Source organism: Pelobates fuscus, chromosome 7, assembly GCF_036172605.1.
Source record: "Pelobates fuscus isolate aPelFus1 chromosome 7, aPelFus1.pri, whole genome shotgun sequence".
NCBI classification, from domain to species: Eukaryota; Metazoa; Chordata; class Amphibia; order Anura; family Pelobatidae; genus Pelobates; species Pelobates fuscus.
Window position 1 is genome coordinate 202,659,245 of NC_086323.1, and position 11,073 is coordinate 202,670,317.

Here is an 11,073-nt window from a genome sequence, read left to right on the forward strand (position 1 = left end):
GCATCCGACCGCCATGAAGGTCAGGCCCCGCAGGCTGCAATGGGGGGAATGCTGTGTTATTGTATAGTAACAATGCATTAATAGCTGTATACAGGCTGCAATGGGGGGGATGCCGGGTTATTGTATAGTAACAATGCATTAATAGCTGTATACAGGCTGCAATGGGGGGGAATGCCGGGTTATTGTATAGTAACAATGCATTAATAGCTGTATACAGGCTGCAATGTGGGGAATGCCGGGTTATTGTATAGTAACAATGCATTAATAGCTGTATACAGGCTGCAATGGGGGGAATGCCGGGTTATTGTATAGTAACAATGCATTAATAGCTGTATACAGGCTGCAATGGGGGGGAATGCCGGGTTATTGTATAGTAACAATGCATTAATAGCTGTATACAGGCTGCAATGGGGGGGATGCCGGGTTATTGTATAGTAACAATGCATTAATAGCTGTATACAGGCTGCAATGGGGGGAATGCCGGGTTATTGTATAGTAACAATGCATTACTAGCTGTATACAGGCTGCAATGGGGGGAATGCTGGGTTATTGTATAGTAACAATGCATTAATAGCTGTATACGGGCTGCAATGGGGGGAATGCCGGGTTATTGTATAGTAACAATGCATTAATAGCTGTATACAGGCTGCAATGGGGGGAATGCCGGGTTATTGTATAGTAACAATGCATTAATAGCTGTATACAGGCTGCAATGGGGGGGATGCCGGGTTATTGTATAGTAACAATGCATTAATAGCTGTATACAGGCTGCAATGGGGGGGATGCCGGGTTATTGTATAGTAACAATGCATTAATAGCTGTATACAGGCTGCAATGGGGGGGAATGCCGGGTTATTGTATAGTAACAATGCATTAATAGCTGTATACAGGCTGCAATGGGGGGAATGCCGGGTTATTGTATAGTAACAATGCATTACTAGCTGTATACAGGCTGCAATGGGGGGAATGCTGGGTTATTGTATAGTAACAATGCATTAATAGCTGTATACGGGCTGCAATGGGGGGAATGCCGGGTTATTGTATAGTAACAATGCATTAATAGCTGTATACAGGCTGCAATGGGGGGAATGCCGGGTTATTGTATAGTAACAATGCATTAATAGCTGTATACAGGCTGCAATGGGGGGGGATGCCGGGTTATTGTATAGTAACAATGCATTAATAGCTGTATACAGGCTGCAATGGGGGGGATGCCGGGTTATTGTATAGTAACAATGCATTAATAGCTGTATACAGGCTGCAATGGGGGGGAATGCCGGGTTATTGTATAGTAACAATGCATTAATAGCTGTATACAGGCTGCAATGGGGGGAATGCCGGGTTATTGTATAGTAACAATGCATTAATAGCTGTATACAGGCTGCAATGGGGGGGAATGCCGGGTTATTGTATAGTAACAATGCATTAATAGCTGTATACAGGCTGCAATGGGGGGAATGCCGGGTTATTGTACAGTAACAATGCATTAATAGCTGTATACAGGCTGCAATGGGGGGAATGCCGGGTTATTGTATAGTAACAATGCATTAATAGCTGTGTAACGGACCGTTTCACTTACAAGAGGATAAAACCCAGTTTAGGCGATAATCCCCTTTTCAGATGCACAGACAGTTACTGCAAACACCATTCTCCCGACTGGAACCACACGAACACTGGAACAGCTGAACAAGAAAAGCAGACATCGGCTTACACTCTTGGCAGTCAGCATACAATCCCATTCCCCCAAAGACCGAGACGACACATCGCTTTGAGGGTTAAGCAAGAACTCTGGACTGGCTCATCCAGCCTGGCTTTTATTTCCAACTCACACATACAGGCCACACCCAGGGGGAGGCATAAAAGAACCAATGACATAGATGTTACCTCCCACACATCCCCTCCCCTTTAGTGTGACACATAATCCCATTATGCATACAGTGTAAAATATACTTTTACACAACTTTCATAACTTTAAAACCATACATCACATTCACATAAAAATACATATCCACAATCAATCCATTCAGGGGAACAACATATTAAAAAATGGCATGAATCCGACCAGGGGTTCAAAAGTTACTAAAAGTATCTTTTGTTCCTTTCTGGCTGGCAGAAAAACATCCCCACAATGCACCCTGGTTTCCTCCCTTCTGCCCTGGAGTTAATTGGAGAAGTAATCCAATTACCCAGGACTAAAGGCAGACTCCATTAACCACATGGTTGCAAAACAACATAAAACACTTTAAAATACATAAAGTCACATTTACACATAACACACAGACATTTCACCTATCCCCAGATAGCTGGGATCTGCACGCACAAAACTACCGAATAGCGCGCAGATCCTACTCACACAGTACAATTGCCATGGAGCTAAAGTCTTTCCCATAGTCTTTCATTATATGAATAGGCTCCATGGTATGGCTATCTGGGGTATCACATTCCCATAAAGTCTGGTCCATAGTCCAAAGGCAAGAGGCGGGCAATCAGCCCCCTCCAAGGACACGTGGCGAGGTCGGTTTCGCCACAAGCTGTATACAGGCTGCAATGGGGGAATGCCGGGTTATTGTATAGTAACAATGCATTAATAGCTGTATACAGGCTGCAATGGGGGGAATGCCGGGTTATTGTATAGTAACAATGCATTAATAGCTGTATACAGGCTGCAATGGGGGAATGCCGGGTTATTGTATAGTAACAATGCATTAATAGCTGTATACAGGCTGCAATGGGGGGAATGCCGGGTTATTGTATAGTAACAATGCATTAATAGCTGTATACAGGCTGCAATGGGGGGGATGCCGGGTTATTGTATAGTAACAATGCATTAATAGCTGTATACAGGCTGCAATGGGGGGAATGCCGGGTTATTGTATAGTAACAATGCATTAATAGCTGTATACAGGCTGCAATGGGGGGAATGCCGGGTTATTGTATAGTAACAATGCATTAATAGCTGTATACAGGCTGCAATGGGGGGAATGCCAGGTTATTGTATAGTAACAATGCATTAATAGCTGTATACAGGCTGCAATGGGGGGAATGCAATGGGGGGAATAAAAACCATTAACAGATTTATTTAACCAATCATTGATAACAGGAGTAGTCCCAGAAGATTGGAAGTTAGCGAATGTTGTGCCCATTCACAAGAAAGGTAATAGGGAGGAGTCGGGCAACTATAGGCCAGTAAGCCTTACTTCAGTAGTGGGGAAAGTGATGGAAACCATGTTAAAGGATAGGATTGTTGAACATCTAAAAACACATGGATTTCAAGACCAGAGACAACATGGGTTTACTTCAGGGAGATCATGCCAAACTAATCTTATTGATTTTTTTGATTGGGTAACTAAAATTATAGATCAGGGTGGTGCAGTAGACATTGCTTACCTAGATTTCAGTAAGGCTTTTGACACTGTTGCACATAGAAGGCTTATCAATAAACTACAATCTTTGAGTTTGGATTCGAATATTGTTGAATGGGTAAGGCAGTGGCTGAGTGACAGGCAACAGAGGGTTGTAGTCAATGGAGTATATTCGAAGCTTGGGCTTGTCACCAGTGGGGTACCTCAGGGATCTGTACTTGGACCCATTCTCTTTAATATTTTTATTAGTGATATTGCAGAAGGTCTTGATGGTAAGGTGTGTCTTTTTGCAGATGATACTAAGATATGTAACAGGGTTGATGTTCCAGGAGGGATAAGCCAAATGGAAAATGATTTAGGCAAACTAGAAAAATGGTCAGAGTTGTGGCAACTGACATTTAATGTGGATAAGTGCAAGATAATGCATCTTGGACGTAAAAACCCAAGGGTAGAGTACAAAATATTTGATAGAGTCCTAACCTCAACATCTGAGGAAAGGGATTTAGGGGTGATTATTTCTGATGACTTAAAGGTAGGCAGACAATGTAATAGAGCAGCAGGAAATGCTAGCAGAATGCTTGGTTGTATAGGGAGAGGTATTAGCAGTAGAAAGAGGGAAGTGCTCATGCCATTGTACAGAACACTGGTGAGACCTCACTTGGAGTACTGTACACAGTACTGGAGACCCTATCTTCAGAAGGATATTGATACCTTAGAGAGAGTTCAAAGAAGGGCTACTAAACTGGTTCATGGATTGCAGGATAAAACTTACCAGGAAAGGTTGAAGGATCTTAACATGTATAGCTTGGAGGAAAGACGAGACAGGGGGGATATGATAGAAACATTTAAATACATAAAGGGAATCAACACAGTAAAGGAGGAGACTATATTTAAAAGAAGAAAAACTACCACAACAAGAGGACATAGTCTTAAATTAGAGGGACAAAGGTTTAAAAATAATACCAGGAAGTATTACTTTACTGAGAGGGTAGTGGATGCATGGAATAGCCTTCCAGCTGAAGTGGTAGAGGTTAACACAGTAAAGGAGTTTAAGCATGCGTGGGATAGGCATAAGGCTATCCTAACTATAAGATAAGGCCAGGGACTAATGAAAGTATTTAGAAAACTGGGCAGACTAGATGGGCCGAATGGTTCTTATCTGCCGTCACATTCTATGTTTCTATGTTTCTATGTTTCTATGAATGCCGGGTTATTGTATAGTAACAATGCATTAATAGCTGTATACAGGCTGCAATGGGGGGAATGCCGGGTTATTGTATAGTAACAATGCATTAATAGCTGTATACAGGCTGCAATGGGGGGGATGCCGGGTTATTGTATAGTAACAATGCATTAATAGCTGTATACAGGCTGCAATGGGGGGAATGCCGGGTTATTGTATAGTAACAATGCATTAATAGCTGTATACAGGCTGCAATGGGGGGAATGCCGGGTTATTGTATAGTAACAATGCATTAATAGCTGTATACAGGCTGCAATGGGGGGAATGCCGGGTTATTGTACAGTAACAATGCATTAATAGCTGTATACAGGCTGCAATGGGGGGGATGCCGGGTTATTGTATAGTAACAATGCATTAATAGCTGTATACAGGCTGCAATGGGAGGAATGCCGGGTTATTGTATAGTAACAATGCATTAATAGCTGTATACAGGCTGCAATGGGGGGAATGCCGGGTTATTGTATAGTAACAATGCATTAATAGCTGTATACAGGCTGCAATGGGGGGAATGCCGGGTTATTGTATAGTAACAATGCATTAATAGCTGTATACAGGCTGCAATGGGGGGAATGCCGGGTTATTGTATAGTAACAATGCATTAATAGCTGTATACAGGCTGCAATGGGGGGAATGCCGGGTTATTGTATAGTAACAATGCATTAATAGCTGTATACAGGCTGCAATGTGGGGAATGCCGGGTTATTGTATAGTAACAATGCATTAATAGCTGTATACAGGCTGCAATGGGGGGAATGCCGGGTTATTGTATAGTAACAATGCATTAATAGCTGTATACAGGCTGCAATGGGGGGGATGCCGGGTTATTGTATAGTAACAATGCATTAATAGCTGTATACAGGCTGCAATGGGGGGAATGCCGGGTTATTGTATAGTAACAATGCATTAATAGCTGTATACAGGCTGCAATGGGGGGTATGCCGGGTTATTGTATAGTAACAATGCATTAATAGCTGTATACAGGCTGCAATGGGGGGGATGCCGGGTTATTGTATAGTAACAATGCATTAATAGCTGTATACAGGCTGCAATGGGGGGGATGCCGGGTTATTGTATAGTAACAATGCATTAATAGCTGTATACAGGCTGCAATGGGGGGAATGCTGGGTTATTGTATAGTAACAATGCATTAATAGCTGTATACAGGCTGCAATGGGGGGGATGCTGGGTTATTGTATAGTAACAATGCATTAATAGCTGTATACAGGCTGCAATGGGGGGAATGCTGGGTTATTGTATAGTAACAATGCATTAATAGCTGTATACGGGCTGCAATGGGGGGAATGCCGGGTTATTGTATAGTAACAATGCATTAATAGCTGTATACAGGCTGCAATGGGGGGGATGCCGGGTTATTGTATAGTAACAATGCATTAATAGCTGTATACAGGCTGCAATGGGGGGGATGCCGGGTTATTGTATAGTAACAATGCATTAATAGCTGTATACAGGCTGCAATGGGGGGAATGCTGGGTTATTGTATAGTAACAATGCATTAATAGCTGTATACAGGCTGCAATGGGGGGGATGCTGGGTTATTGTATAGTAACAATGCATTAATAGCTGTATACAGGCTGCAATGGGGGGGATGCTGGGTTATTGTATAGTAACAATGCATTAATAGCTGTATACAGGCTGCAATGGGGGGAATGCTGGGTTATTGTATAGTAACAATGCATTAATAGCTGTATACAGGCTGCAATGGGGGGGATGCTGGGTTATTGTATAGTAACAATGCATTAATAGCTGTATACAGGCTGCAATGGGGGGTATGCCGGGTTATTGTATAGTAACAATGCATTAATAGCTGTATACAGGCTGCAATGGGGGGGATGCCGGGTTATTGTATAGTAACAATGCATTAATAGCTGTATACAGGCTGCAATGGGGGGGATGCCGGGTTATTGTATAGTAACAATGCATTAATAGCTGTATACAGGCTGCAATGGGGGGAATGCTGGGTTATTGTATAGTAACAATGCATTAATAGCTGTATACAGGCTGCAATGGGGGGGATGCTGGGTTATTGTATAGTAACAATGCATTAATAGCTGTATACAGGCTGCAATGGGGGGGATGCTGGGTTATTGTATAGTAACAATGCATTAATAGCTGTATACAGGCTGCAATGGGGGGAATGCTGGGTTATTGTATAGTAACAATGCATTAATAGCTGTATACAGGCTGCAATGGGGGGAATGCTGGGTTATTGTACTGGTGCTGCTTATTCAAATACCGCGGCAGCTATGGTGCTGCTTATTCTAATTCCGCGGCTGCTATGGTGCTGCTTATTCAAATACCGCGGCTGCTATGGTGCTGCTTATTCAAATACCGCTGCTGCTATGGTGCTGCTTATTCAAATACCGCGGCTGCTATGGTGCTGCTTATTTAAATCCTGCGGCTGCTATGGTGCTGCTTATTCAAATACTGCGGCTGCTATGGTGCTGCTTATTTAAATACCGCGGCTGCTTTGGTGCTGCATATTCAAATACCGCGGCTTTTATGGTGCTGCTTATTCTAATACCGCGGCTGCTATGGTGCTGCTTATTCAAATACCGCGGCTGCTATGGTGCTGCTTATTCCAATACCACGGCTGCTATGGTGCTTCTTATTCAAATACCGCGGCTGCTATGGTGCTGCTTATTCTAATACAGCGGCTGCTATGGTGCTGCTTATTCAAATACCGCGGATGCTATGTTGCTGCTTATTCTAAAACCGCGGCTGCTATGGTGCTGCTTATTCTAATTCCGCGGCTGCTATGGTGCTGCTTATTCAAATACCGCGGCTGCTATGGTGCTGCTTATTCAAATACCTCGGCTTCTATGGTGCTGCTTATTCAAATACCGCGGCTGCTATGGTGCTGCTTATTCAAATACCGCGGCTGCTATGGTGCTGCTTATTCAAATACTGTGGCTGCTATGGTGCTGCTTATTCCAATGCCGCGGCTGCTGTGGTGCTGCTTATTCAAATACTGTGGCTGCTATGGTGCTGCTTATTCCAATACCGCGGCTGCTATGGTTCTGCTTATTCAAATACCGCGGCTGCTATGGTGCTGCTTATTCTAATACTGCGGCTGCTATGGTGCTGCTTATTCAAATACCGCGGCTGCTATGTTGCTGCTTATTCTAAAACCGCGGCTGCTATGGTGCTGCTTATTCTAATTCCACGGCTGCTATGGTGCTGCTTATTCAAATCCTGCGGCTGCTATGGTGCTGCTTATTCAAATACCGCGGCTGCTATGGTGCTGCTTATTCAAATACCGCGGCTGCTATGGTGCTGCTTATTCAAATATGGTGCTGCTTATTCAAATACCGCGGCTGCTGTGGTGCTGCTTATTCCAATACCGCGGCTGCTATGGTGCTGCTTATTTAAATACCGCGGCTGCTATGGTGCTGCCTGTGGCGAAACCAACCTCGCCACTATGAGCTGGAGAAGCCTGGTTGCTCGCCTGCTTCCTTTGGACTATGGACCAGACTTTAAAAAGCTTTATTTTACCTGCCGAAAGGCATATTCGTGCCTTTCAGCCGGGGTGTTCGGTAGATTCCAGCTACCGAACAAACTACCGTATGAGGGACCACCTAGGAGATGGAGTGTGCCGTCAATTAACCGCCCAGAAGCTGCGGTTAACCGCAGCTTAATTGATGAACGCTGGGTGGCCTTTGTTCGTTTGCCGACCACGAGGTAGCGGCCATTTTAATCGTGCGAAAGACCAGCGGTGTTCGGCGAGGATTCTATGGAACTATAAACGGACACTTAATTGCACGGACACCGCTGAGCCGTCTGTCGCCTGGGTCCTAATCGTACAAGGTTAACCGAACACTGGAATTCGGTATTTCTATGGGAATTGTAGTAACCCAGATAGCTATACCATGGAACCTATTTGTGTGATTAAAGACTTTGGCTCCATGGCGATTAAACTGTATTCGTGTAGTCTGGGTGCCATTCACCTAATAATGTGCACCCAGACCTGAGCTATCTGGGGATATGTAACATGTCTGTGTTGGGAGGAATAAAAGTGACTTTATATATTTTAAAGCATAATACTGTATTTAGATCCCCACATGTGTAATGGAGTCTTGTCTTTGTCCTGTGAGATAAGTGGATTACCTCTACAATTATCTCCAGGGCAGAAGGGAGGAGACCAGGATGCATTGTGGGAATGTTTACTGCTGTGTGTCTGTAATTGGTTTATGTCTGTCCTTTGTTACAGTCTTCCATTTGGTCCCCTAGGGGAGTGTCCACCAGGTGGGAGACCTGCATAAATACTGGGCAGGTAGCCCTGAGTAAAGGAGTTGCTGTTTAACCCTGAAGCTGGAGTGTGTCTCTTTCTTGGGGGGAAGGGGACTGTATGTCGACTGCCAGGAGTGTAAGCTGTCCATATTGCTTTTCCTGTTCGGCTGCTTCCAGGGTTCGTGTGTCTGCTGTTCGAGAGTTGGTGAATTTGTGCAGTTTGGGAGTTCGGGAAGTTGGTGCTTATGGTAGCTGCTGGTCTATGGAAAAGGGGATTATCGCCTAAACGCATTTTTCCCCTTTTATGCTGAAACGGTCCGTTACAATTGGTGGCAGCGGTGGGATCGTTCCTACAACCAGAGGGACAGCTACAGACAACACCATTCCTGGATTACAAAGTGAGGGCAACGCCAGTACCCGTACAGCGCCCCTATCTACAAGGAACCAACTGCAGCAGAGCAAGCATGGCACCCAGCTACACTCAAGAGGCGTATGACAGAGAGGTCACCGCGGTGCTGGCTATATGCGGACCCAACCTCTCAGAGGAGCTAATACAGTGTGTGAAGAAAGCAGTGCGAGAGTACTTGCCGCGGGAATCAGAGTGGGCCAGGGGGTTTGCAGACCTCCCTCCCCAGCGGCAATGTGTGGCCCAGGGAGCTGATGGTGTCGTCCATCCTCCCCAGCAGCCGTGTGTGTCCAAGGGAGCCGAAGGTGCAGTCCTTCCTCCCCAGCGGCAGGCTGAGTTACAGGGGGCAGAGGTTGTTGTTCCTGCCCCCCAGCAGCAAAGTGAGATGCCAAGAAGGCAGTGTGAAGTGAAGGGAGAGGAGAGCAGCGTCCTCCCTCCCCAGCGGCAATGTGTGCCCCAGGGAGCTGATGGTGTCGTCCATCCTCCCCAGCAGCCGTGTGTGTCCAAGGGAGCCGAAGGTGCAGTCCTTCCTCCCCAGCGGCAGGCTGAGTTACAGGGGGCAGAGGTTGTTGTTCCTGCCCCCCAGCAGCAAAGTGATATGCCAAGAAGGCAGTGTGAAGCGAAGGGAGAGGAGAGCAGCGTCCTCCCTCCCCAGCGGCAGTGTGTGCCCCAGGGAGCTGATGGTGTCGTCCATCCTCCCCAGCAGCAGTGTCTGTCCCAGGGAGCAGAAGGTGCAGTCCTTCCCCCCCAGCGGCAGTGTGTGTCCCAGGGAGCAGATGGTGTCGTCCATCCTCCCCAGCGGCAGTGTGTCCTGCCGGGAGCAGAGACAGTCAGTCTCGCACCCCAGCAGCCGGACAAGAGAATGAAAGGGGAGACAGCTGGTCCCCCTTTCCACCAGCAGAGAGAGTGGCAGGGAGAGAAGCCTGCTACCCCCTTTCCCCAGCGGCAGTTTACCGTCCAGAGAGAGGAGCTTGTTACACCCTCTCTCCAGCGGCAGCCTAACCCACCAAGGGGAGATGTTAAGCCCCACGACTGTGCAGATGGGACCGTAGTCTCTGTACTTACAGCCCAAGGGGTAGGGACGGTCGGTCCTGTCCCCCAGCCACAGAGCGGTGTATCCAAAGGGGAGACAGTCGGTCTCCCCCTCCGGCAGCCGAGCTATGCACCTAAAGGGGAGACAGTCAGTCTCCCGCAACCAGGCTCCAACCAGACTACTTCCGTGGTAGTGCTGGCACCAGGACAGAATACCGCTGGTTTCTGCCCCCTCAGCAACCCACCAAGGCAGCCTAACTGTTCCCCACACAGTCATGGTGAGACACCTGGACCTGGACAAGTTTGTAATTTTTTCAGGTGTAGTACCCAGTTATTGTGGGGGGGCTGTACTAATAGTTGTGTTTTGTGGGTGGGTTGCTGGACTAACCAGGGCACTGACCGGCAGGAGGTCAGGTACCCTGTTAGTCTAGTTGGTAAAGGGGAGAAGTGTGGCGAAACCAACCTCGCCACTATGAGCTGGAGAAGCCTGGTTGCTCGCCTGCTTCCTTTGGACTATGGACCAGACTTTAAAAAGCTTTATTTTACCTGCCGAAAGGCATATTCGTGCCTTTCAGCCGGGGTGTTCGGTAGATTCCAGCTACCGATCAAACTACCGTATGAGGGACCACCTAGGAGATGGAGTGTGCCGTCAATTAACCGCCCAGAAGCTGCGGTTAACCGCAGCTTAATTGATGAACGCTGGGTGGCCTTTGTTCGTTTGCCGACCACGAGGTAGCGGCCATTTTAATCGTGCGAAAGACCAGCGGTGTTCGGCGAGGATT